Source organism: Bubalus kerabau, chromosome 23, assembly GCF_029407905.1.
Source record: "Bubalus kerabau isolate K-KA32 ecotype Philippines breed swamp buffalo chromosome 23, PCC_UOA_SB_1v2, whole genome shotgun sequence".
Taxonomy (NCBI): Eukaryota; Metazoa; Chordata; class Mammalia; order Artiodactyla; family Bovidae; genus Bubalus; species Bubalus kerabau.
The window spans coordinates 40,306,569-40,313,799 of NC_073646.1; positions in this window are offsets into that span (position 1 = coordinate 40,306,569).

Consider the following 7,231-nt stretch of genomic DNA (forward strand, 5'->3'; position numbering starts at 1 on the left):
CAGAAGATAAAAATAAACTGATTCCTCCCAGGAAACTGGCCTTTTCCTGCCAGAGACCAAAGAGAATTTCCACATCATCCCCTCTTCCTTACTAGGGACGTGGTAGGAATTCCTGGAGCGGCACCCCCACTGGTGACCTGGACAGTACACGGCAATCTTTTTTGGGGACCATCAGTGATTAAAAAAAAAAAAAAAAGGCAGTAGGCGGAAGGAAAATTGGAGATCCTGTGTCCCACAACTACGGCCCGGCTCAGCCAGATAAATTTTAAAAAATACATAAATATCCTTTTTTAAAGGTGGTAAGTAAGGTTGTTTGGGATCTGATGAGATAATATGGAAAGTCAGGTCAATCCTAGGTCAAAAAAGGCAACTTTCAACAACATTCAGGTCCTCATGTGAGTGTTTATCATCCAATTTCAATGTTGTGTAGCTGGGAAGAGAAAGAAACGCTATAGTAAAGAAAATTTCTAACAAAGCGCTTAGAACATCAGTTACCCTTCAGGTCTGTACCAAAACTCCCCCCAAAGACCAAAAGTATGCAAACAAAACAGAAACAACAAAAAACCCCACTGTCGAGTCATCCTGTTTTGTTTTGTTTTTTTAATTGACGTAGAGTTGATTTACAATGGGCTTCCCTAGTTAGGGCTTCCCTGATAGCTCAGTTGATAAAGAATCCGCCTGCAATGCAAGAGACCCCAGTTCAATTCCTGGGTTGGGAAGATCCCCTGGAGAAGGGGTAGGCTACCCACGCCAGTATTCTTGGGGTTCCCTTGTGGCTCAGATGGTAAAGAATCTGCCCACAATGCGGGAGACCTGGTTTTGATCCCTGGGTTGGGAAGATCCCCTTCCCAAGAAGGGAAAGGCTGCCCACTCCAGGATTCTTGGGGTTCCCTTGGGGCTCAGATGGTAAAGAATCTGCCTGCAATACAGGAGACCTGGGTTCGATCCCTGGGTCGGGAAGATCCCCTGGAGAAGGGAAAGGCTGCCCACGCCAGGATTCTGGTGCAGTGTGTTAGGCTCAGGCCCGGGGCACAGGGATTCACTGTTGCGCCTTACTAGACTATCGTACTCATTGAATGTAGCTGATCCTGGCTGTTTATCTGTTTTATAGACAGTAGTGTGTATCTGCTAATCCCGAGGTCCTCATTCATCCCTCCCCTGTCTCTGAGAGTCTGTTTTGAAGTCAAGCTGGCGAGCAACCTTTTCATGCAGCTCATGGGCACCTTCTTCGTGCCCACACTCTTGCCCTCGAGTGACAAGTGGGCTGGTGTCTGGGAAGTGCGGGGACAAGGACCGGAGGAGGATGAGGCAGTGGCACCTTCCTGAGAAGGGCGACTTCCCGGCCAGTTTCCCACGCCTGGACCCCCTTGTCCCCGCAGGCCACGTTCCCAGCTGACCTCGGAGGCCCCCAAGGAGCCCTCCCCAGCCAAGGAGAGGCCTGGCTCTGGTCCTGGCTTGTTGCAAACCTGGCTTAAATGCCCGTCCTTCGGATTCTGTTTCCTTCCAAGGGTCATCTGTATGTCAGGGACCCCTCAGCACCTTCCACTGCGCACGGCACACCTTGGATGGCTCCGTGGTGTCAAAGGGCACTAGATGGGGGTGACCTCTTAATATTCATTTACTCGTTCGGCTGCATCGGGCCTGAGTTCCGGCGTGTGGGGGCTTCACTGCAGCGCGCAGGCTTCTCTCTAGTTGCAGCTGGCAGGTTTAGATTCCCCAGGGTAGATGGGATCCTGGTTTCCCAACCAGGGGTTGAACTCACGTCCCCTGCATTGGCAGGCGGAATCCTTACCACGGAGCCGGCAAGGAAGCCCCTAATTCCTGTTTTGAAGCCAGAGAAAAGGAAAAATGGAGCTTCCCACATCTGGAGGGAAGTCTGTATCAGAGAGTAAAAAAGGGAATTTGAGAAGTCCTGTCTTCCAGCCCGGCTCTCGGCCGTGGGCAAGGAGCGCGGATGCACTGAACACGCTGGGCGGATGGAGAGCAGAGGAGACCAGCCTCCCACTTGGCGGGGACCGTGCGGACTCACCGCCTTCAACGGCGGCGTGGGGCGAACACACGGGGATCGTGCAGGGCACACAGCCCCCGGCCGCCCGAGTCCTAACCATCGCCCCGCCCCTGCTGGGCTGAACCGACTCATGCATTGGGGGAAAGATCAAGTGGGCTAAGAGTCTTGCGAAGTTTCAGTTAATCAAAAGATTAAATCTTCAAGACACGATATCGCCTCCCTCTTTGTGTGTTTATTGTTGTCATAAAGAACAAGCAGCGGGCTGTTGAAATTCAAGTGAGTCAGCAGTGACTGACTGGCTTTGAAAATCCTCCCTGGCAAGGGTTTTCCTCCAAAGCTAAGAGCAAGAAACGCAGGTGTGTGTTCGTGCGTGCTCAGCCGTTCGGCCGGGTCTGACTCTTTGGGACCCCGTGACTCCACCGGGCTCCTCCGGATTTCCCAGGCGAAAATACTGGAGTGAGTTATCATTCCCTTCTCCAGGCGTGTTCTTCCCTGGTGGCTCATCTGGTAAAGAATCTGCCTGCAAAGTGGGAGACCTGGGATTGATCCCTGGGTTGGGAAGATCCCCTGGAGAAGGGAAGGGCTACCCACTCCAGTACTCTGGCCTGGAGAATTCCATGAACTGTATAGTCCATGGGGTCACAAAGAGTCAGACTCGACTGAGCAACTTTCACTTCACTTTTCTTTCTCCAGGGGATCTTGCCGACCCAGGGATTGAACCCTCATCTCCTGCACTGGCAGGCGGATTCTTTACCACTGAGCCACCAGGGAAGCCCAGTAAATGCAGGTACTGAAGGATATACAGAATAAACCACGATGCAATGATAATTAATGTCTGAGAAGAGCACCAAGTAAATACAAGATTAAAAGAAAGATAAGACCAAGATTCCTAAACCCCTCTCAAAAGGAAGAACTGAAAACCCTGAGTCCTGTTCAGATAGAGTGACTGTGAATGCAGAAAGGAAAATAGAACTTATGTAAAACACCACGTGTGATGTGGTGGGAAGAAGTACTGCCAGCCCCTCGGACGCAGGGTTGAAGGAGCCGGAAGGACGGGCACGATCCTCCCTTCTAAGCTGCCAGAAAGGAAGCGGAAGAGGCATCACGTCCTAAGGGAGGCCACGGCCAGAGGACCCGGCTTCAGGCCACCACTCTGGCAACAGCTGTGTCTCAGGCAGTGCCCTCGGGGGCGTGGTGCTCAGTCTGGAGTTAAAAGGGCAGAACCACCGGCAGCCTCCCTTAGTCCATTCTGCCCTTCTCCCTAAGTAACACAACTCTGCTTTTTCCTAGATGGTAATGATGAGCCCAGCTAAACCTACATTTCCCATCCTTTCTTGGAGACAAGTGCAGCCGTAAGACGTAACTAGGGTTAACATGTTGGGTGAAGTCAGGATAACCAGCTCACTACTGGCACTTTCTCAATCTCAGGCCCGAACACCCTGCGTCCCGGGTGACTGACTTCTCAGCCCTGCACGATCTGGATGGCTGGCCAGCCCTGCAGACGGCTGGGAGAAATGGGAGATGCAGCTCCCGTCTGCCTGTGGCCTCTCACCGCACAGCACGCAGCCTCCATCCTGGACGGGACGACAAGTCGACACATGTGAAGACAAGAGCCGCTGAGTTACGTTAACAGGAAGAACTTGATGGGAAGGACCACGAACCAGGCACAAAGTGGTTTTCTCAGTGTAACCTGAAAGGGTCCAGAGGGAGCCCCGGCTCTCGGAGGTTGTGACTGAACGAGATGGATCATTTGGTGGTGGTGCTGGGGGCAAGGGGGCTGGCTGTGCCGGGGGTCCCCAGGGGCCGTATGAGTTGTCTCTGTGGGCATCAGAAGAGTGGCAGACGAGAAGCTGCTGCCGCCTGAATGAACCGAGGATGTGGCGGCAGGGAGGAGCTGCTGCAACTGTTTATGGGACTAAGGAGCAGGTGTAGACCCCAAGCGGGGTGCAGACGAGCTCCTTCTTCCCGTCCTGGTCTAGCGCCACCTACTGGATGATCCTGCCAGGGAGGCAGCCGTCTGGACAGACGCGGGAACGCAGGTTCCAGGCCCACAAAGCCGGGTCCAGGCTGATGATTGAATAACTGGCACCCTTTCCCTGGTCACATCACTTTCTCTTTCCCCCGGAGGAAACCATGGCACCAACTTTGATGTAGTTTTCTTGCTTTTCCATAGTTTTATCACATACCCATGCCACCCTGAATAACAGGACTTGATTTTTTTTTACTTTTCAACATTTTGTGATTTGAATTGTACCGCACATGGGTGGCTCCATGGTAAAGAACCTTACCAATGCAGCTTCCTGCCAATGCAGGAGACTTAAGAGACACAGGTTCGATCCCTGGGTTGGGAAGATCCTCTGGAGGAGGAAATGGCAACCCATTCCAGTATTCTCACCTGGGAAATCTCATGGACAGAGAAGCCTGGGGGCTACAGTCTGTAGGGGTCACAAAGAGTTGGGCACGACTGAACGACTTTCACTCGCTGCACACTTTATTCACGCAGCTGCCGGTGGACAGTCTTAGCGACGACTCTCAGGGCAGCTCCTACACGTGTGTCCTGCGGCACCGCGCACGCATTTCTCCAGGCGGTTCTCAAAGTGTGGTCCCCGTGGCAGCAGTGTTAGCGTTTCCTGGGAGGGAGCCTTTTAGGGATGCAGGCTCTGGGGTCCCATCCCACACCCACTGACTCAGACTCTGGAGGTGGGGCCCTGACGCCCTCCGGGGATTCCGGCGTCTGCTCACGTCTGAGAGCCGCTTCTCGAGGCTGCACCTCCAGGGTAGGTCTGTCAGTCTTCCCGTCACTGGACCCATCTGCGCTGGCGCCTGTGCTGTCTTAGCGCCCGTGGCTCAGTGCCCTTGCCACCACTCGCTTCCATCAGACGTTAAGGGCTTTGCGAGGCTGGAAGGTAAAAAGATGTCTCAGGATTTTAACGGGCACTCGGATAACTCCCAGTGAGGGCGACGCCTTTCTCACGCGTTTGTGGTCCTCTGGATTTGATCTTTTTGTGATGTGCTGGTTTCAGCCTTTTGTCCGTTTTTTGTTTTTTCTTTCTGTTGGGTTGTCTGTTTTTCCTTATCAGTGTGAAGTTCTTTAAATATTTTGAAAACTGGTTTTTCTTGGTTATATTTGGTCCAGGTATCTTCCACTGCTCTGACACTGGCCTTCGCACCTCCACTTTCTCTTTGCAATCATCCTTTGATGAACAACTTCTTCATTTTAATTTATCGTTGCTTTTATTTATGATAAATGCTTTTAATGAGATAACTCATTAGTGACGAGGGCATTTTTGCAGAAACTAAAACATGTGGCTGGTGAACTTTATTTTGGCTGGCCCCAAATTAATTCTGTTATTTCACTAACCCTTTGGGGGCTATTACATTCAGTACTTACACCTGACACCCGTAAAGTCCTCTAATTTTACTGAAATGTCTTCAATCCACTCTTCTGTAAAAGCAGTGGGGCATTCTCCAGCACCGAGAGTTTCATTTTCACTTTTCATATCAGAATCAATCACTAAGGTTTTTGTCTTTCTGTTCATCTAATACTCACATCTGAATCAGAACCATATTCAGAAGAACTATCATATTAGTATATATTTTGCTTGGACAATCAGGAAAAAATATCTGCATACGTTTCACTGAAAAATTCTCCCTTGCTCAGAATTTAGCAATGCGTCATTTTTGAAAAATTTACATTTATAATATACGCAAGGTTGGGACAAAAACCTAATGAAGCAAAATGTGGATGATAGTGATAATTGTAAGCTGTATTCTGAACCCTTGATCAATTTTAAGCTCTAACAACTTTGCATGGTGGTGATATGTGTTGGTCGCTCAGTCGCGTCCAACTCCTTTCGACCCCATGGACTGTAGCTCACCAGGCTCCTCTGTCCATGGGATTCCTCAGACAAGAATACTGGAGTGGGTTGCCATTTCCTGCTCCAGGGGCTCTTCCTGACCCAGGGATTGAAGCCCTGTCTCCTGCACTGGCAGGCGGATTCTTTACTGCTGAGTCACCAGGGAAGCCGGATGTTAATTGAGACACTCTCTAAAAATGTATTGAGAAGTCTCTGTTCAATAACTTGTTATGAAATCATTCCCTGTCCCGAAGTCATGAAGATGGTCTCCCAAATGTCTTTTTCAAACTTTAATCCTTAACTCCATCTAGAGCTGAGTGTTGTGTGTAACGGGAGGTAGGGGTTCCATTTCTTTCTTCCCCACGTGAATACCTAACTTTCTTAGCACCACTGGTTGAAAACCATGTCTCTGTACTGCCACCAATGCCGTCGGTTACGTGCTCCAGTCCATCCCAAAGGAAACCCACCCGAACACTCACTGGAAGGAAGGCCTGACACTGAAGCGGAAGCTCCAATCCTTTGGGCACCTGATGCGAAGCGCTGCCTCACTAGAAAAGACCCTGAAGCTGGGAAAGACTGAGGGTGGGAGAAGGGGATGGCAGAGGACGAGATGGTCGGATGGCATCGGCCATCACTGGACACGAATCTGAGCAAACTCTGGGAGATGGTGGAGGACAGAGGAGCCCGGCATGCTGCAGTCCATGGGGTCGCAAAGAGCTGGACACAACTTAGCGACTGCACGACATCAGTGGACGTGGGTCTGTGTCTGAGTGCTCTGTTGTTTCACTGGTGTATCTGCGGGCACTGGAGTGGGCACCTCAGTGTACGAGATGCCAGACTACTTCTTCTGTGGCCACCTGGGATGGAAGGATCCTCCCTCTCGGAGGAGCCCGACACCCTCGAGCTGGGCAGATCCTTTGCCCGGATCTCACTGCAGTCAGACGAGGCAACGCGGGTCGCCTGTGAATGTGCTTTTAGCTCAGTGCTTCTCTGCATCTTTTGGGCCCTCTCCCCACGCAGTGTCCCCGCCTGCTGACACTCCACCCTTCCTCCATGGCCCCTACAGGGCCACCACCGCCGGTCACCTGAGACCAGAAGTGGCTGCTTCCCCCTCAGACACTCCTGCAGTGGGATCCGCGTGGGTTTGTTAGGGCTGCCATCGCAAAGTACCACCAACGTAGCAACTTCAACAGAAATCTATTCCTGTCCACCCTGGGGTCTGAGATCAAGGAGTCAGCAGGGCCACGCTCCCCTGAAGGCTCCGGGGAGGGTCTGTCTGTCCCAACCCCGCCCCCTGCCCCCCGCCCCGCTTCCTGCCTGGTAGGTCGATCCTTGGCTCATGGCAGCGTATCTCCAGTCTTCCCAC